Source organism: Rhinoderma darwinii (assembly GCF_050947455.1).
Source record: "Rhinoderma darwinii isolate aRhiDar2 chromosome 5 unlocalized genomic scaffold, aRhiDar2.hap1 SUPER_5_unloc_13, whole genome shotgun sequence".
In the NCBI taxonomy this organism is placed as follows: Eukaryota; Metazoa; Chordata; class Amphibia; order Anura; family Rhinodermatidae; genus Rhinoderma; species Rhinoderma darwinii.
The window spans coordinates 111,389-130,677 of record NW_027461769.1 but is presented as its reverse complement, the minus strand read 5'-3'; the positions used below and the strand labels follow the sequence as shown (position 1 = coordinate 130,677).

The 19,289-nt window shown below is 47.5% G+C and overlaps 11 non-coding genes and 1 pseudogene across 11 annotated transcripts; all 12 read right to left on the bottom strand.

The window, feature by feature from the left end:
• Window positions 1-305: 305 nt before the first annotated feature.
• Window positions 306-496, bottom strand: LOC142685341 (U2 spliceosomal RNA). Its single transcript, XR_012854830.1, has one exon. It is a non-coding gene; the product is annotated as a U2 spliceosomal RNA (small nuclear RNA).
• A 1,234-nt stretch (window positions 497-1,730) lies between these two features.
• Window positions 1,731-1,921, bottom strand: LOC142685275 (U2 spliceosomal RNA). Its single transcript, XR_012854781.1, has one exon. It is a non-coding gene; the product is annotated as a U2 spliceosomal RNA (small nuclear RNA).
• Window positions 1,922-3,163: 1,242 nt separating this feature from the next.
• On the bottom strand, window positions 3,164-3,333 carry LOC142685291 (U2 spliceosomal RNA; annotated as a pseudogene).
• A 3,636-nt stretch (window positions 3,334-6,969) lies between these two features.
• LOC142685339 (U2 spliceosomal RNA) lies at window positions 6,970-7,160 on the bottom strand. The gene has a single exon (XR_012854829.1). It is a non-coding gene; the product is annotated as a U2 spliceosomal RNA (small nuclear RNA).
• Window positions 7,161-8,402: 1,242 nt separating this feature from the next.
• On the bottom strand, window positions 8,403-8,593 carry LOC142685338 (U2 spliceosomal RNA). Its single transcript, XR_012854828.1, has one exon. It is a non-coding gene; the product is annotated as a U2 spliceosomal RNA (small nuclear RNA).
• A 1,230-nt stretch (window positions 8,594-9,823) lies between these two features.
• On the bottom strand, window positions 9,824-10,014 carry LOC142685337 (U2 spliceosomal RNA). The gene has a single exon (XR_012854827.1). It is a non-coding gene; the product is annotated as a U2 spliceosomal RNA (small nuclear RNA).
• Window positions 10,015-11,252: 1,238 nt separating this feature from the next.
• On the bottom strand, window positions 11,253-11,443 carry LOC142685336 (U2 spliceosomal RNA). Its single transcript, XR_012854826.1, has one exon. It is a non-coding gene; the product is annotated as a U2 spliceosomal RNA (small nuclear RNA).
• Window positions 11,444-12,673: 1,230 nt separating this feature from the next.
• Window positions 12,674-12,864, bottom strand: LOC142685335 (U2 spliceosomal RNA). The gene has a single exon (XR_012854825.1). It is a non-coding gene; the product is annotated as a U2 spliceosomal RNA (small nuclear RNA).
• Window positions 12,865-14,102: 1,238 nt separating this feature from the next.
• On the bottom strand, window positions 14,103-14,293 carry LOC142685334 (U2 spliceosomal RNA). The gene has a single exon (XR_012854824.1). It is a non-coding gene; the product is annotated as a U2 spliceosomal RNA (small nuclear RNA).
• Window positions 14,294-15,531: 1,238 nt separating this feature from the next.
• LOC142685269 (U2 spliceosomal RNA) lies at window positions 15,532-15,722 on the bottom strand. The gene has a single exon (XR_012854776.1). It is a non-coding gene; the product is annotated as a U2 spliceosomal RNA (small nuclear RNA).
• A 1,229-nt stretch (window positions 15,723-16,951) lies between these two features.
• On the bottom strand, window positions 16,952-17,142 carry LOC142685332 (U2 spliceosomal RNA). The gene has a single exon (XR_012854822.1). It is a non-coding gene; the product is annotated as a U2 spliceosomal RNA (small nuclear RNA).
• Window positions 17,143-18,376: 1,234 nt separating this feature from the next.
• On the bottom strand, window positions 18,377-18,567 carry LOC142685285 (U2 spliceosomal RNA). Its single transcript, XR_012854790.1, has one exon. It is a non-coding gene; the product is annotated as a U2 spliceosomal RNA (small nuclear RNA).
• Window positions 18,568-19,289: the final 722 nt, after the last annotated feature.

Here is a 19,289-nt window from a genome sequence, read left to right as displayed (position 1 = left end):
TCAATCAGTGGCTGGCTCAGGTGCAGCTCTTTAACTTACCTAAAAGGGAGGGCGGAGAGAAGACAAGGAAGGTGAATGAGCTGTTCCAATGTGAAATGCCGGAAACACAGACACACAGACGACACAAAACAAGAGGTGGCAATGTATTCATTAATTGTATTTAATCAATTAGCTCATTATCATTCATGCATTGTCCAACAGGTGTTGAAATAATGGGATTAAAAGGGGAGATCCCTTCAGAAAGACAGAAACAATGGCAAACACAAAAAACACTTTTGGAATCTGATTTTAGTCAACACATAAGGAAAGGGTGCACCGGTCCTGGAAATACTGCAATACCAGGTCAATGCGTGGAGTGGACAGAGCAAGCTCTATTTCCATCTCCCTGTTCTAAAAATCCATTTAATATATGGTCCCCAGATAGGGGACGTATCAGATATTAAACTGATAAGAACAGATACTACACTTGATCTTAGCCAAAAGGCCGAGAAGCGATAACCCGAATGGGCCGCGCGTTGCCCGAGCCTGCCCGATACTGCTGTTCAGCCCTTGCAGCGATTCAGCCTACTTCTAGGCAATTCCATGGGGCCCTGCAGGCTCACACACTCACAGCTACACGGGAGGTGAATAAAGGCCGGAGAGGAAGCCAGACAGGATTTGCTTCTTTTGCTTGCACCACAATGCAGTGCTGAAAGAGGAGGAATCTACATAAAAACGCCTTCCTGGCAACGCCCAAATGCCCTGCTGCCATGCAGATAAACACTGGCAGCGGCAGCCAGTGCATGCCCACAGCCACCCCTTGTTCCTTCACACCTTGTATCAGCTGTAATCCAGTCCAGTCCAGTGCTGCCTGCTGAGCAGCACTGACCAACACTGCCTGGGCCCAGGCTTTTATCTCTGAGGCCCCATTATGATGTCAGAAAGCTGGCTCTGGCTCCTCAGGGCTCCACTATGACACGTGCAAAGTTCCGTCTGAACTTTATATAAGACGGTGCGGCTCAGTCAGTCACTCAGTGTTGCCTGAGAGGGCAACACTGCAACAGCCGGCCGCCAGGCTGTCTTTTTTTGCACAGCTAGTTGCCTCCAGGAGGCCACAAGAGGGAGACAAGGGACTGCAAAATGGAAAATAAGCATCCACCAACTTTACAGACAACTTCTCCTTGCTCCTACAACCTCCATCCTTGCACAGTTTGTTATTCTTCTAGGTAACATAGTAACAAATCCAAATTGCTGCTCTCTTTGTAGGCAAGCAAGGCTTTGTTGCAACTGCAATTCTTACTCCTTCTTGAAATGTAGGGACGACAGTACATTCCATCACATCCATCTAGTGTACACAGGTAGGTCCATTGTGGCGGGCGGGCGGGCGGCTTTAATGGCTGTTTGCTGTTCCCCTACTCCACTCCACTATTTGACTGTGGTGCTGCATCAATCAGTGGCTGGCTCAGGTGCAGCTCTTTAACTTACCTAAAAGGGAGGGCGGAGAGAAGACAAGGAAGGTGAATGAGCTGTTCCAATGTGAAATGCCGGAAACACAGACACACAGACGACACAAAACAAGAGGTGGCAATGTATTCATTAATTGCATTTAATCAATTAGCTCATTATCACTCATGCATTGTCCAACAGGTGTTGAAATAATGGGATTAAAAGGGGAGATCCCTTCAGAAAGACAGAAACAATGGCAAACACAAAAAACACTTTTGGAATCTGATTTTAGTCAACACATAAGGAAAGGGTGCACCGGTCCTGGAAATACTGCAATACCAGGTCAATGCGTGGAGTGGACAGAGCAAGCTCTATTTCCATCTCCCTGTTCTAAAAATCCATTCAATATATGGTCCCCAGATAGGGGACGTATCAGATATTAAACTGATAAGAACAGATACTACACTTGATCTTAGCCAAAAGGCCGAGAAGCGATAACCCGAACGGGCCGCGCGTTGCCCGAGCCTGCCCGATACTGCTGTTCAGCCCTTGCAGCGATTCAGCCTACTTTTAGGCAATTCCATGGGGCCCTGCAGGCTCACAAACTCACAGCTACACGGGAGGTGAATAAAGGCCGGAGAGGAAGCCAGACAGGATTTGCTTCTTTTGCTTGCACCACAATGCAGTGCTGAAAGAGGAGGAATCTACATAAAAACGCCTTCCTGGCAACGCCCAAATGCCCTGCTGCCATGCAGATAAACACTGGCAGCGGCAGCCAGTGCATGCCCACAGCCACCCCTTGTTCCTTCACACCTTGTATCAGCTGTAATCCAGTCCAGTCCAGTGCTGCCTGCTGAGCAGCACTGACCAACACTGCCTGGGCCCAGGCTTTTATCTCTGAGGCCCCATTATGATGTCAGAAAGCTGGCTCTGGCTCCTCAGGGCTCCACTATGACACGTGCAAAGTTCCGTCTGAACTTTATATAAGACGGTGCGGCTCAGTCAGTCACTCAGTGTTGCCTGAGAGGGCAACACTGCAACAGCCGGCCGCCAGGCTGTCTTTTTTTGCACAGCTAGTTGCCTCCAGGAGGCCACAAGAGGGAGACAAGGGACTGCAAAATGGAAAATAAGCATCCACCAACTTTACAGACAACTTCTCCTTGCTCCTACAACCTCCATCCTTGCACAGTTTGTTATTCTTCTAGGTAACATAGTAACAAATCCAAATTGCTGCTCTCTTTGTAGGCAAGCAAGGCTTTGTTGCAACTGCAATTCTTACTCCTTCTTGAAATGTAGGGACGACAGTACATTCCATCACATCCATCTAGTGTACACAGGTAGGTCCATTGTGGCGGGCGGGCGGGCGGGCGGGCGGCTTTAATGGCTGTTTGCTGTTCCCCTACTCCACTCCACTATTTGACTGTGGTGCTGCATCAATCAGTGGCTGGCTCAGGTGCAGCTCTTTAACTTACCTAAAAGGGAGGGCGGAGAGAAGACAAGGAAGGTGAATGAGCTGTTCCAATGTGAAATGCCGGAAACACAGACACACAGACGACACAAAACAAGAGGTGGCAATGTATTCATTAATTGCATTTAATCAATTAGCTCATTATCATTCATGCATTGTCCAACAGGTGTTGAAATAATGGGATTAAAAGGGGAGATCCCTTCAGAAAGACAGAAACAATGGCAAACACAAAAAACACTTTTGGAATCTGATTTTAGTCAACACATAAGGAAAGGGTGCACCGGTCCTGGAAATACTGCAATACCAGGTCAATGCGTGGAGTGGACAGAGCAAGCTCTATTTCCATCTCCCTGTTCTAAAAATCCATTTAATATATGGTCCCCAGATAGGGGACGTATCAGATACTACACTTGATCTTAGCCAAAAGGCCGAGAAGCGATAACCTGAACGGGCCGCGCGTTGCCCGAGCCTGCCCGATACTGCTGTTCAGCCCTTGCAGCGATTCAGCCTACTTCTAGGCAATTCCATGGGGCCCTGCAGGCTCACACACTCACAGCTACACGGGAGGTGAATAAAGGCCGGAGAGGAAGCCAGACAGGATTTGCTTCTTTTGCTTGCACCATAATGCAGTGCTGAAAGAGGAGGAATCTACATAAAAACGCCTTCCTGGCAACGCCCAAATGCCCTGCTGCCATGCAGATAAACACTGGCAGCGGCAGCCAGTGCATGCCCACAGCCACCCCTTGTTCCTTCACACCTTGTATCAGCTGTAATCCAGTCCAGTCCAGTGCTGCCTGCTGAGCAGCACTGACCAACACTGCCTGGGCCCAGGCTTTTATCTCTGAGGCCCCATTATGATGTCAGAAAGCTGGCTCTGGCTCCTCAGGGCTCCACTATGACACGTGCAAAGTTCCGTCTGAACTTTATATAAGACGGTGCGGCTCAGTCAGTCACTCAGTGTTGCCTGAGAGGGCAACACTGCAACAGCCGGCCGCCAGGCTGTCTTTTTTTGCACAGCTAGTTGCCTCCAGGAGGCCACAAGAGGGAGACAAGGGACTGCAAAATGGAAAATAAGCATCCACCAACTTTACAGACAACTTCTCCTTGCTCCTACAACCTCCATCCTTGCACAGTTTGTTATTCTTCTAGGTAACATAGTAACAAATCCAAATTGCTGCTCTCTTTGTAGGCAAGCAAGGCTTTGTTGCAACTGCAATTCTTACTCCTTCTTGAAATGTAGGGACGACAGTACATTCCATCACATCCATCTAGTGTACACAGGTAGGTCCATTGTGGCGGGCGGGCGGGCGGGCGGGCGGCTTTAATGGCTGTTTGCTGTTCCCCTACTCCACTCCACTATTTGACTGTGGTGCTGCATCAATCAGTGGCTGGCTTAGGTGCAGCTCTTTAACTTACCTAAAAGGGAGGGCGGAGAGAAGACAAGGAAGGTGAATAAGCTGTTCCAATGTGAAATGCCGGAAACACAGACACACAGACGACACAAAACAAGAGGTGGCAATGTATTCATTAATTGCATTTAATAAATTAGCTCATTATCACTCATGCATTGTCCAACAGGTGTTACATAGTTACATAGTTACATAGTTAGTACGGCTGAAAAAAGACACATGTCCATCAAGTTCAACCAAGGGAAGGGAAAAGGGAAGGAAAAATTTCTACACATAGGAGCTAATATTTTTTTGTTCTAGGAAATTATCTAACCCTTTTTTAAAGCCATCTACTGTCCCTGCTGTGACCAGCTCCTGCGGTAGGCTATTCCATAAATTCACAGTTCTCACTGTAAAGAAGCCTTGTCGCCTCTGCAGCTTGAACCTTTTTTTCTCCAGACGGAGGGAGTGCCCCCTTGTTTTTTGAGGGGGTTTTACAAGGAACAGGATTTCACCATATTTTTTGTATGTGCCATTAATATATTTATATAAGTTAATCATGTCCCCCCTTAGTCTTCTTTTTTCAAGGCTAAATAGGTTTAATTCTTTCAATCTTTCCTCATAACTTAAATTCTCCATGCCCCTTAATAGCTTCGTTGCTCCTCTTTGTATTTTTTCCAACTCCAGGGCATCCTTTCTATGAACTGGAGCCCAGAACTGAACTGCATATTCTAGATGAGGCCTCACTAATGCTTTGTAAAGTGGCATTATTACATCCCTGTCCCGCGAGTCCATGCCTCTTTTAATACACGACAATATCCTGCTGGCCTTTGAAGCAGCTGATTGACACTGCATGCTGTTATTGAGTTTATGATTTACAAGTACACCCAGATCCTTCTCAACAAGTGAATCCGCCAGTGTAGCGCCCCCTAGGACATATGATGCATGCAGGTTGTTGGTACCAAGATGCATAACTTTACATTTATCTACATTAAACTTCATTTGCCAAGTGGACGCCCAAACACTTAGTTTGTTTAAATCTGCCTGTAATTCATGAACATCTTCCATAGTCTGAACTATATTACATAGCTTGGTGTCATCTGCAAAAATAGAAATAGTGCTATTAATCCCTTCCTCTATATCATTAATAAATAAGTTGAATAATAGTGGTCCCAGCACTGAACCCTGGGGTACACCACTTATAACCGGGGACCATTCAGAGAAGGAATCATTGACCACAACCCTCTGGATACGGTCCTTGAGCCAATTCTCAATCCAATTACAAACTATATTTTCTAAACCTATAGTCCTTAATTTACCCATTAGGCGTCTATGGGGGACAGTGTCAAATGCCTTTGCAAAGTCCAAAAACACTAAATCCACAGCGGCCCCTCTGTCTAGACTTCTGCTCACCTCTTCATAAAAACAGATTAGGTTAGTTTGACAACTTCTGTCCTTAGTAAAACCGTGCTGGCTGTCACTTATAATGCTATTTATTGTCACATAATCCTGTATATAGTCCCTCAATAGCCCCTCAAACATTTTCCCCACGATGGATGTTAAGCTTACTGGTCTATAATTACCCGGGGAAGACCTAGAGCCCTTTTTGAAAATAGGCACCACATTTGCCCTGCGCCAGTCCCTTGGCACTATACCAGTCACTAGAGATTCTCTGAATATTATGAAAAGGGGGACAGAAATAACTGAACTAAGCTCTTTAAGAATTCTAGTGTGTAACCCATCCGGTCCCGGATCCTTGTGCACATTTATTTTATTTAATTTAGCTTGGACCATCTCTACATTCATCCAATTCAGTATATCAACTGATATATTAACAGCACTGGCACCGGCTACATCAGCTGCTCTTTCTTCTGTTGTATATACAGAGCTAAAGAACCCATTTAGTAACTCTGCCTTCTCTTGATCCCCTGTGATCAACTCCCCATTACCATTATCTAGGGGTCCTACATGTTCAGACCTTGGCTTTTTTGCATTTATATGCTTGAAGAATTTTTTAGGATTTGTTTTACTATCCTTGGCCACCTGCCTTTCATTTTGTATTTTTGCTAATTTTATTACATTTTTACAGATTTTATTAAGCTCTTTATATTTTACAAAGGCTACAGCTGTACCCTCAGATTTGTATTTTTTAAATGCCCTTTTTTTGTCATGTATTGCCCCTTTCACAGAAGGTGTAAGCCATGTCGGGTTTAATTTGAGTCGTTTATACTTGTTACCTGTAGGAATAAATTTTGCACTATAATAACTCAAAGTAGATTTGAAAATCTCCCATTTATCATTTGTTCCATTATTTGACATTAGTTCTTCCCAGTCTATATCCTGAATTGCAGCCCTCATCCTGGGGAAATTGGCTTTCTTAAAATTAAATGTTTTTGCCCTCCCAGCCTGCGTTTGTTTTTTACAGTATAGGTAAAATGTAACTATATTATGATCACTGTTACCGAGGTTTTCACGAACATTGACATTCCCAACAAGATCTGCATTATTAGAAATGACCAGATCCAACAGAGCTTCACCTCTAGTCGGGTCTTCCACAAACTGGCCCATAAAATTTTCCTGCAACAGGTTGAAATAATGGGATTAAAAGGGGAGATCCCTTCAGAAAGACAGAAACAATGGCAAACACAAAAAACACTTTTGGAATCTGATTTTAGTCAACACATAAGGAAAGGGTGCACCGGTCCTGGAAATACTGCAATACCAGGTCAATGCGTGGAGTGGACAGAGCAAGCTCTATTTCCATCTCCCTGTTCTAAAAATCCATTTAATATATGGTCCCCAGATAGGGGACGTATCAGATATTAAACTGATAAGAACAGATACTACACTTGATCTTAGCCAAAAGGCCGAGAAGCGATAACCCGAACGGGCCGCGCGTTGCCCGAGCCTGCCCGATACTGCTGTTCAGCCCTTGCAGCGATTCAGCCTACTTCTAGGCAATTCCATGGGGCCCTGCAGGCTCACACACTCACAGCTACACGGGAGGTGAATAAAGGCCGGAGAGGAAGCCAGACAGGATTTGCTTCTTTTGCTTGCACCACAATGCAGTGCTGAAAGAGGAGGAATCTACATAAAAACGCCTTCCTGGCAACGCCCAAATGCCCTGCTGCCATGCAGATAAACACTGGCAGCGGCAGCCAGTGCATGCCCACAGCCACCCCTTGTTCCTTCACACCTTGTATCAGCTGTAATCCAGTCCAGTCCAGTGCTGCCTGCTGAGCAGCACTGACCAACACTGCCTGGGCCCAGGCTTTTATCTCTGAGGCCCCATTATGATGTCAGAAAGCTGGCTCTGGCTCCTCAGGGCTCCACTATGACACGTGCAAAGTTCCGTCTGAACTTTATATAAGACGGTGCGGCTCAGTCAGTCACTCAGTGTTGCCTGAGAGGGCAACACTGCAACAGCCGGCCGCCAGGCTGTCTTTTTTTGCACAGCTAGTTGCCTCCAGGAGGCCACAAGAGGGAGACAAGGGACTGCAAAATGGAAAATAAGCATCCACCAACTTTACAGACAACTTCTCCTTGCTCCTACAACCTCCATCCTTGCACAGTTTGTTATTCTTCTAGGTAACATAGTAACAAATCCAAATTTCTGCTCTCTTTGTAGGCAAGCAAGGCTTTGTTGCAACTGCAATTCTTACTCCTTCTTGAAATGTAGGGACGACAGTACATTCCATCACATCCATCTAGTGTACACAGGTAGGTCCATTGTGGCGGGCGGGCGGGCGGGCGGGCGGCTTTAATGGTTGTTTGCTGTTCCCCTACTCCACTCCACTATTTGACTGTGGTGCTGCATCAATCAGTGGCTGGCTCAGGTGCAGCTCTTTAACTTACCTAAAAGGGAGGGCGGAGAGAAGACAAGGAAGGTCAATAAGCTGTTCCAATGTGAAATGCCGGAAACACAGACACACAGACGACACAAAACAAGAGGTGGCAATGTATTCATTAATTGCATTTAATAAATTAGCTCATTATCACTCATGCATTGTCCAACAGGTGTTGAAATAATGGGATTAAAAGGGGAGATCCCTTCAGAAAGACAGAAACAATGGCAAACACAAAAAACACTTTTGGAATCTGATTTTAGTCAACACATAAGGAAAGGGTGCACCGGTCCTGGAAATACTGCAATACCAGGTCAATGCGTGGAGTGGACAGAGCAAGCTCTATTTCCATCTCCCTGTTCTAAAAATCCATTTAATATATGGTCCCCAGATAGGGGACGTATCAGATATTAAACTGATAAGAACAGATACTACACTTGATCTTAGCCAAAAGGCCGAGAAGCGATAACCCGAACGGGCCGCGCGTTGCCCGAGCCTGCCCGATACTGCTGTTCAGCCCTTGCAGCGATTCAGCCTACTTCTAGGCAATTCCATGGGGCCCTGCAGGCTCACACACTCACAGCTACACGGGAGGTGAATAAAGGCCGGAGAGGAAGCCAGACAGGATTTGCTTCTTTTGCTTGCACCACAATGCAGTGCTGAAAGAGGAGGAATCTACATAAAAACGCCTTCCTGGCAACGCCCAAATGCCCTGCTGCCATGCAGATAAACACTGGCAGCGGCAGCCAGTGCATGCCCACAGCCACCCCTTGTTCCTTCACACCTTGTATCAGCTGTAATCCAGTCCAGTCCAGTGCTGCCTGCTGAGCAGCACTGACCAACACTGCCTGGGCCCAGGCTTTTATCTCTGAGGCCCCATTATGATGTCAGAAAGCTGGCTCTGGCTCCTCAGGGCTCCACTATGACACGTGCAAAGTTCCGTCTGAACTTTATATAAGACGGTGCGGCTCAGTCAGTCACTCAGTGTTGCCTGAGAGGGCAACACTGCAACAGCCGGCCGCCAGGCTGTCTTTTTTTGCACAGCTAGTTGCCTCCAGGAGGCCACAAGAGGGAGACAAGGGACTGCAAAATGGAAAATAAGCATCCACCAACTTTACAGACAACTTCTCCTTGCTCCTACAACCTCCATCCTTGCACAGTTTGTTATTCTTCTAGGTAACATAGTAACAAATCCAAATTGCTGCTCTCTTTGTAGGCAAGCAAGGCTTTGTTGCAACTGCAATTCTTACTCCTTCTTGAAATGTAGGGACGACAGTACATTCCATCACATCCATCTAGTGTACACAGGTAGGTCCATTGTGGCGGGCGGGCGGCTTTAATGGCTGTTTGCTGTTCCCCTACTCCACTCCACTATTTGACTGTGGTGCTGCATCAATCAGTGGCTGGCTCAGGTGCAGCTCTTTAACTTACCTAAAAGGGAGGGCGGAGAGAAGACAAGGAAGGTGAATGAGCTGTTCCAATGTGAAATGCCGGAAACACAGACACACAGACGACACAAAACAAGAGGTGGCAATGTATTCATTAATTGCATTTAATCAATTAGCTCATTATCACTCATGCATTGTCCAACAGGTGTTGAAATAATGGGATTAAAAGGGGAGATCCCTTCAGAAAGACAGAAACAATGGCAAACACAAAAAACACTTTTGGAATCTGATTTTAGTCAACACATAAGGAAAGGGTGCACCGGTCCTGGAAATACTGCAATACCAGGTCAATGCGTGGAGTGGACAGAGCAAGCTCTATTTCCATCTCCCTGTTCTAAAAATCCATTTAATATATGGTCCCCAGATAGGGGACGTATCAGATATTAAACTGATAAGAACAGATACTACACTTGATCTTAGCCAAAAGGCCGAGAAGCGATAACCCGAACGGGCCGCGCGTTGCCCGAGCCTGCCCGATACTGCTGTTCAGCCCTTGCAGCGATTCAGCCTACTTCTAGGCAATTCCATGGGGCCCTGCAGGCTCACACACTCACAGCTACACGGGAGGTGAATAATGGCCGGAGAGGAAGCCAGACAGGATTTGCTTCTTTTGCTTGCACCACAATGCAGTGCTGAAAGAGGAGGAATCTACATAAAAACGCCTTCCTGGCAACGCCCAAATGCCCTGCTGCCATGCAGATAAACACTGGCAGCGGCAGCCAGTGCATGCCCACAGCCACCCCTTGTTCCTTCACACCTTGTATCAGCTGTAATCCAGTCCAGTCCAGTGCTGCCTGCTGAGCAGCACTGACCAACACTGCCTGGGCCCAGGCTTTTATCTCTGAGGCCCCATTATGATGTCAGAAAGCTGGCTCTGGCTCCTCAGGGCTCCACTATGACACGTGCAAAGTTCCGTCTGAACTTTATATGAGACGGTGCGGCTCAGTCAGTCACTCAGTGTTGCCTGAGAGGGCAACACTGCAACAGCCGGCCGCCAGGCTGTCTTTTTTTGCACAGCTAGCTGCCTCCAGGAGGCCACAAGAGGGAGACAAGGGACTGCAAAATGGAAAATAAGCATCCACCAACTTTACAGACAACTTCTCCTTGCTCCTACAACCTCCATCCTTGCACAGTTTGTTATTCTTCTAGGTAACATAGTAACAAATCCAAATTGCTGCTCTCTTTGTAGGCAAGCAAGGCTTTGTTGCAACTGCAATTCTTACTCCTTCTTGAAATGTAGGGACAACAGTACATTCCATCACATCCATCTAGTGTACACAGGTAGGTCCATTGTGGCGGGCGGGCGGGCGGGCGGCTTTAATGGCTGTTTGCTGTTTCCCTACTCCACTCCACTATTTGACTGTGGTGCTGCATCAATCAGTGGCTGGCTCAGGTGCAGCTCTTTAACTTACCTAAAAGGGAGGGCGGAGAGAAGACAAGGAAGGTGAATGAGCTGTTCCAATGTGAAATGCCGGAAACACAGACACACAGACGACACAAAACAAGAGGTGGCAATGTATTCATTAATTGCATTTAATCAATTAGCTCATTATCACTCATGCATTGTCCAACAGGTGTTGAAATAATGGGATTAAAAGGGGAGATCCCTTCAGAAAGACAGAAACAATGGCAAACACAAAAAACACTTTTGGAATCTGATTTTAGTCAACACATAAGGAAAGGGTGCACCGGTCCTGGAAATACTGCAATACCAGGTCAATGCGTGGAGTGGACAGAGCAAGCTCTATTTCCATCTCCCTGTTCTAAAAATCCATTTAATATATGGTCCCCAGATAGGGGACGTATCAGATATTAAACTGATAAGAACAGATACTACACTTGATCTTAGCCAAAAGGCCGAGAAGCGATAACCCGAACGGGCCGCGCGTTGCCCGAGCCTGCCCGATACTGCTGTTCAGCCCTTGCAGCGATTCAGCCTACTTCTAGGCAATTCCATGGGGCCCTGCAGGCTCACACACTCACAGCTACACGGGAGGTGAATAATGGCCGGAGAGGAAGCCAAACAGGATTTGCTTCTTTTGCTTGCACCACAATGCAGTGCTGAAAGAGGAGGAATCTACATAAAAACGCCTTCCTGGCAACGCCCAAATGCCCTGCTGCCATGCAGATAAACACTGGCAGCGGCAGCCAGTGCATGCCCACAGCCACCCCTTGTTCCTTCACACCTCGTATTAGCTGTAATCCAGTCCAGTCCAGTGCTGCCTGCTGAGCAGCACTGACCAACACTGCCTGGGCCCAGGCTTTTATCTCTGAGGCCCCATTATGATGTCAGAAAGCTGGCTCTGGCTCCTCAGGGCTCCACTATGACACGTGCAAAGTTCCGTCTGAACTTTATATAAGACGGTGCGGCTCAGTCAGTCACTCAGTGTTGCCTGAGAGGGCAACACTGCAACAGCCGGCCGCCAGGCTGTCTTTTTTTGCACAGCTAGTTGCCTCCAGGAGGCCACAAGAGGGAGACAAGGGACTGCAAAATGGAAAATAAGCATCCACCAACTTTACAGACAACTTCTCCTTGCTCCTACAACCTCCATCCTTGCACAGTTTGTTATTCTTCTAGGTAACATAGTAACAAATCCAAATTGCTGCTCTCTTTGTAGGCAAGCAAGGCTTTGTTGCAACTGCAATTCTTACTCCTTCTTGAAATGTAGGGACGACAGTACATTCCATCACATCCATCTAGTGTACACAGGTAGGTCCATTGTGGCGGGCGGGCGGCTTTAATGGCTGTTTGCTGTTCCCCTACTCCACTCCACTATTTGACTGTGGTGCTGCATCAATCAGTGGCTGGCTCAGGTGCAGCTCTTTAACTTACCTAAAAGGGAGGGCGGAGAGAAGACAAGGAAGGTGAATGAGCTGTTCCAATGTGAAATGCCGGAAACACAGACACACAGACGACACAAAACAAGAGGTGGCAATGTATTCATTAATTGCATTTAATCAATTAGCTCATTATCACTCATGCATTGTCCAACAGGTGTTGAAATAATGGGATTAAAAGGGGAGATCCCTTCAGAAAGACAGAAACAATGGCAAACACAAAAAACACTTTTGGAATCTGATTTTAGTCAACACATAAGGAAAGGGTGCACCGGTCCTGGAAATACTGCAATACCAGGTCAATGCGTGGAGTGGACAGAGCAAGCTCTATTTCCATCTCCCTGTTCTAAAAATCCATTTAATATATGGTCCCCAGATAGGGGACGTATCAGATATTAAACTGATAAGAACAGATACTACACTTGATCTTAGCCAAAAGGCCGAGAAGCGATAACCCGAACGGGCCGCGCGTTGCCCGAGCCTGCCCGATACTGCTGTTCAGCCCTTGCAGCGATTCAGCCTACTTCTAGGCAATTCCATGGGGCCCTGCAGGCTCACACACTCACAGCTACACGGGAGGTGAATAATGGCCGGAGAGGAAGCCAGACAGGATTTGCTTCTTTTGCTTGCACCACAATGCAGTGCTGAAAGAGGAGGAATCTACATAAAAACGCCTTCCTGGCAACGCCCAAATGCCCTGCTGCCATGCAGATAAACACTGGCAGCGGCAGCCAGTGCATGCCCACAGCCACCCCTTGTTCCTTCACACCTTGTATCAGCTGTAATCCAGTCCAGTCCAGTGCTGCCTGCTGAGCAGCACTGACCAACACTGCCTGGGCCCAGGCTTTTATCTCTGAGGCCCCATTATGATGTCAGAAAGCTGGCTCTGGCTCCTCAGGGCTCCACTATGACACGTGCAAAGTTCCGTCTGAACTTTATATGAGACGGTGCGGCTCAGCCAGTCACTCAGTGTTGCCTGAGAGGGCAACACTGCAACAGCCGGCCGCCAGGCTGTCTTTTTTTGCACAGCTAGCTGCCTCCAGGAGGCCACAAGAGGGAGACAAGGGACTGCAAAATGGAAAATAAGCATCCACCAACTTTACAGACAACTTCTCCTTGCTCCTACAACCTCCATCCTTGCACAGTTTGTTATTCTTCTAGGTAACATAGTAACAAATCCAAATTGCTGCTCTCTTTGTAGGCAAGCAAGGCTTTGTTGCAACTGCAATTCTTACTCCTTCTTGAAATGTAGGGACAACAGTACATTCCATCACATCCATCTAGTGTACACAGGTAGGTCCATTGTGGCGGGCGGGCGGGCGGGCGGCTTTAATGGCTGTTTGCTGTTTCCCTACTCCACTCCACTATTTGACTGTGGTGCTGCATCAATCAGTGGCTGGCTCAGGTGCAGCTCTTTAACTTACCTAAAAGGGAGGGCGGAGAGAAGACAAGGAAGGTGAATGAGCTGTTCCAATGTGAAATGCCGGAAACACAGACACACAGACGACACAAAACAAGAGGTGGCAATGTATTCATTAATTGCATTTAATCAATTAGCTCATTATCACTCATGCATTGTCCAACAGGTGTTGAAATAATGGGATTAAAAGGGGAGATCCCTTCAGAAAGACAGAAACAATGGCAAACACAAAAAACACTTTTGGAATCTGATTTTAGTCAACACATAAGGAAAGGGTGCACCGGTCCTGGAAATACTGCAATACCAGGTCAATGCGTGGAGTGGACAGAGCAAGCTCTATTTCCATCTCCCTGTTCTAAAAATCCATTTAATATATGGTCCCCAGATAGGGGACGTATCAGATATTAAACTGATAAGAACAGATACTACACTTGATCTTAGCCAAAAGGCCGAGAAGCGATAACCCGAACGGGCCGCGCGTTGCCCGAGCCTGCCCGATACTGCTGTTCAGCCCTTGCAGCGATTCAGCCTACTTCTAGGCAATTCCATGGGGCCCTGCAGGCTCACACACTCACAGCTACACGGGAGGTGAATAATGGCCGGAGAGGAAGCCAAACAGGATTTGCTTCTTTTGCTTGCACCACAATGCAGTGCTGAAAGAGGAGGAATCTACATAAAAACGCCTTCCTGGCAACGCCCAAATGCCCTGCTGCCATGCAGATAAACACTGGCAGCGGCAGCCAGTGCATGCCCACAGCCACCCCTTGTTCCTTCACACCTCGTATTAGCTGTAATCCAGTCCAGTCCAGTGCTGCCTGCTGAGCAGCACTGACCAACACTGCCTGGGCCCAGGCTTTTATCTCTGAGGCCCCATTATGATGTCAGAAAGCTGGCTCTGGCTCCTCAGGGCTCCACTATGACACGTGCAAAGTTCCGTCTGAACTTTATATAAGACGGTGCGGCTCAGTCAGTCACTCAGTGTTGCCTGAGAGGGCAACACTGCAACAGCCGGCCGCCAGGCTGTCTTTTTTTGCACAGCTAGTTGCCTCCAGGAGGCCACAAGAGGGAGACAAGGGACTGCAAAATGGAAAATAAGCATCCACCAACTTTACAGACAACTTCTCCTTGCTCCTACAACCTCCATCCTTGCACAGTTTGTTATTCTTCTAGGTAACATAGTAACAAATCCAAATTGCTGCTCTCTTTGTAGGCAAGCAAGGCTTTGTTGCAACTGCAATTCTTACTCCTTCTTGAAATGTAGGGACGACAGTACATTCCATCACATCCATCTAGTGTACACAGGTAGGTCCATTGTGGCGGGCGGGCGGGCGGGCGGCTTTAATGGCTGTTTGCTGTTCCCCTACTCCACTCCACTATTTGACTGTGGTGCTGCATCAATCAGTGGCTGGCTCAGGTGCAGCTCTTTAACTTACCTAAAAGGGAGGGCGGAGAGAAGACAAGGAAGGTGAATGAGCTGTTCCAATGTGAAATGCCGGAAACACAGACACACAGACGACACAAAACATGAGGTGGCAATGTATTCATTAATTGCATTTAATCAATTAGCTCATTATCACTCATGCATTGTCCAACAGGTGTTGAAATAATGGGATTAAAAGGGGAGATCCCTTCAGAAAGACAGAAACAATGGCAAACACAAAAAACACTTTTGGAATCTGATTTTAGTCAACACATAAGGAAAGGGTGCACCGTTCCTGGAAATACTGCAATACCAGGTCAATGCGTGGAGTGGACAGAGCAAGCTCTATTTCCATCTCCCTGTTCTAAAAATCCATTTAATATATGGTCCCCAGATAGGGGACGTATCAGATATTAAACTGATAAGAACAGATACTACACTTGATCTTAGCCAAAAGGCCGAGAAGCGATAACCCGAACGGGCCGCGCGTTGCCCGAGCCTGCCCGATACTGCTGTTCAGCCCTTGCAGCGATTCAGCCTACTTCTAGGCAATTCCATGGGGCCCTGCAGGCTCACACACTCACAGCTACACGGGAGGTGAATAAAGGCCGGAGAGGAAGCCAGACAGGATTTGCTTCTTTTGCTTGCACCACAATGCAGTGCTGAAAGAGGAGGAATCTACATAAAAACGCCTTCCTGGCAACGCCCAAATGCCCTGCTGCCATGCAGATAAACACTGGCAGCGGCAGCCAGTGCATGCCCACAGCCACCCCTTGTTCCTTCACACCTTGTATCAGCTGTAATCCACACAGTCCAGTGCTGCCTGCTGAGCAGCACTGACCAACACTGGCTGGGCCCAGGCTTTTATCTCTGAGGCCCCATTATGATGTCAGAAAGCTGGCTCTGGCTCCTCAGGGCTCCACTATGACACGTGCAAAGTTCCGTCTGAACTTTATATAAGACGGTGCGGCTCAGTCAGTCACTCAGTGTTGCCTGAGAGGGCAACACTGCAACAGCCGGCCGCCAGGCTGTCTTTTTTTGCACAGCTAGTTGCCTCCAGGAGGCCACAAGAGGGAGACAAGGGACTGCAAAATGGAAAATAAGCATCCACCAACTTTACAGACAACTTCTCCTTGCTTCTACAACCTCCATCCTTGCACAGTTTGTTATTCTTGTAGGTAACATAGTAACAAATCCAAATTGCTGCTCTCTTTGTAGGCAAGCAAGGCTTTGTTGCAACTGCAATTCTTACTCCTTCTTGAAATGTAGGGACGACAGTACATTCCATCACATCCATCTAGTGTACACAGGTAGGTCCATTGTGGCGGGCGGGCGGCTTTAATGGCTGTTTGCTGTTCCCCTACTCCACTCCACTATTTGACTGTGGTGCTGCATCAATCAGTGGCTGGCTCAGGTGCAGCTCTTTAACTTACCTAAAAGGGAGGGCGGAGAGAAGACAAGGAAGGTGAATGAGCTGTTCCAATGTGAAATGCCGGAAACACAGACACACAGACGACACAAAACAAGAGGTGGCAATGTATTCATTAATTGCATTTAATCAATTAGCTCATTATCACTCATGCATTGTCCAACAGGTGTTGAAATAATGGGATTAAAAGGGGAGATCCCTTCAGAAAGACAGAAACAATGGCAAACACAAAAAACACTTTTGGAATCTGATTTTAGTCAACACATAAGGAAAGGGTGCACCGGTCCTGGAAATACTGCAATACCAGGTCAATGCGTGGAGTGGACAGAGCAAGCTCTATTTCCATCTCCCTGTTCTAAAAATCCATTTAATATATGGTCCCCAGATAGGGGACGTATCAGATATTAAACTGATAAGAACAGATACTACACTTGATCTTAGCCAAAAGGCCGAGAAGCGATAACCCGAACGGGCCGCGCGTTGCCCGAGCCTGCCCGATACTGCTGTTCAGCCCTTGCAGCGATTCAGCCTACTTCTAGGCAATTCCATGGGGCCCTGCAGGCTCACACACTCACAGCTACACGGGAGGTGAATAAAGGCCGGAGAGGAAGCCAGACAGGATTTGCTTCTTTTGCTTGCACCACAATGCAGTGCTGAAAGAGGAGGAATCTACATAAAAACGCCTTCCTGGCAACGCCCAAATGCCCTGCTGCCATGCAGATAAACACTGGCAGCGGCAGCCAGTGCATGCCCACAGCCACCCCTTGTTCCTTCACACCTTGTATCAGCTGTAATCCAGTCCAGTCCAGTGCTGCCTGCTGAGCAGCACTGACCAACACTGCCTGGGCCCAGGCTTTTATCTCTGAGGCCCCATTATGATGTCAGAAAGCTGGCTCTGGCTCCTCAGGGCTCCACTATGACACGTGCAAAGTTCCGTCTGAACTTTATATAAGACGGTGCGGCTCAGTCAGTCACTCAGTGTTGCCTGAGAGGGCAACACTGCAACAGCCGGCCGCCAGGCTGTCTTTTTTTGCACAGCTAGTTGCCTCCAGGAGGCCACAAGAGGGAGACAAGGGACTGCAAAATGGAAAATAAGCATCCACCAACTTTACAGACAACTTCTCCTTGCTCCTACAACCTCCATCCTTGCACAGTTTGTTATTCTTCTAGGTAACATAGTAACAAATCCAAATTGCTGCTCTCTTTGTAGGCAAGCAAGGCTTTGTTGCAACTGCAATTCTTACTCCTTCTTGAAATGTAGGGACGACAGTACATTCCATCACATCCATCTAGTGTACACAGGTAGGTCCATTGTTACGGGCGGGCGGGCGGCTTTAATGGCTGTTTGCTGTTCCCCTACTCCACTCCACTATTTGACTGTGGTGCTGCATCAATCAGTGGCTGGCTCAGGTGCAGCTCTTTAACTTACCTAAAAGGGAGGGCGGAGAGAAGACAAGGAAGGTGAAAGAGCTGTTCCAATGTGAAATGCCGGAAACACAGACACACAGACGACACAAAACAAGAGGTGGCAATGTATTCATTAATTGCATTTAATCAATTAGCTCATTATCACTCATGCACTGTCCAACAGGTGTTGAAATAATGGGATTAAAAGGGGAGATCCCTTCAGAAAGACAGAAACAATGGCAAACACAAAAAACACTTTTGGAATCTGATTTTAGTCAACACATAAGGAAAGGGTGCACCGGTCCTGGAAATACTGCAATAACAGGTCAATGCGTGGAGTGGACAGAGCAAGCTCTATTTCCATCTCCCTGTTGTAAAAATCCATTTAATATATGGTCCCCAGATAGGGGACGTATCAGATATTAAACTGATAAGAACAGATACTACACTTGATCTTAGCCAAAAGGCCGAGAAGCGATAACCCGAACGGGCCGCGCGTTGCCCGAGCCTGCCCGATACTGCTGTTCAGCCCTTGCAGCGATTCAGCCTACTTCTAGGCAATTCCATGGGGCCCTGCAGGCTCACACACTCACAGCTACACGGGAGGTGAATAAAGGCCGGAGAGGAAGCCAGACAGGATTTGCTTCTTTTGCTTGCACCACAATGCAGTGCTGAAAGAGGAGGAATCTACATAAAAACGCCTTCCTGGCAACGCCCAAATGCCCTGCTGCCATGCAGATAAACACTGGCAGCGGCAGCCAGTGCATGCCCACAGCCACCCCTTGTTCCTTCACACCTTGTATCAGCTGTAATCCAGTCCAGTCCAGTGCTGCCTGCTGAGCAGCACTGACCAACACTGCCTGGGCCCAGGCTTTTATCTCTGAGGCCCCATTATGATGTCAGAAAGCTGGCTCTGGCTCCTCAGGGCTCCACTATGACACGTGCAAAGTTCCGTCTGAACTTTATATAAGACGGTGCGGCTCAGTCAGTCACTCAGTGTTGCCTGAGAGGGCAACACTGCAACAGCCGGCCGCCAGGCTGTCTTTTTTTGCACAGCTAGTTGCCTCCAGGAGGCCACAAGAGGGAGACAAGGGACTGCAAAATGGAAAATAAGCATCCACCAACTTTACAGACAACTTCTCCTTGCTCCTACAACCTCCATCCTTGCACAGTTTGTTATTCTTCTAGGTAACATAGTAAC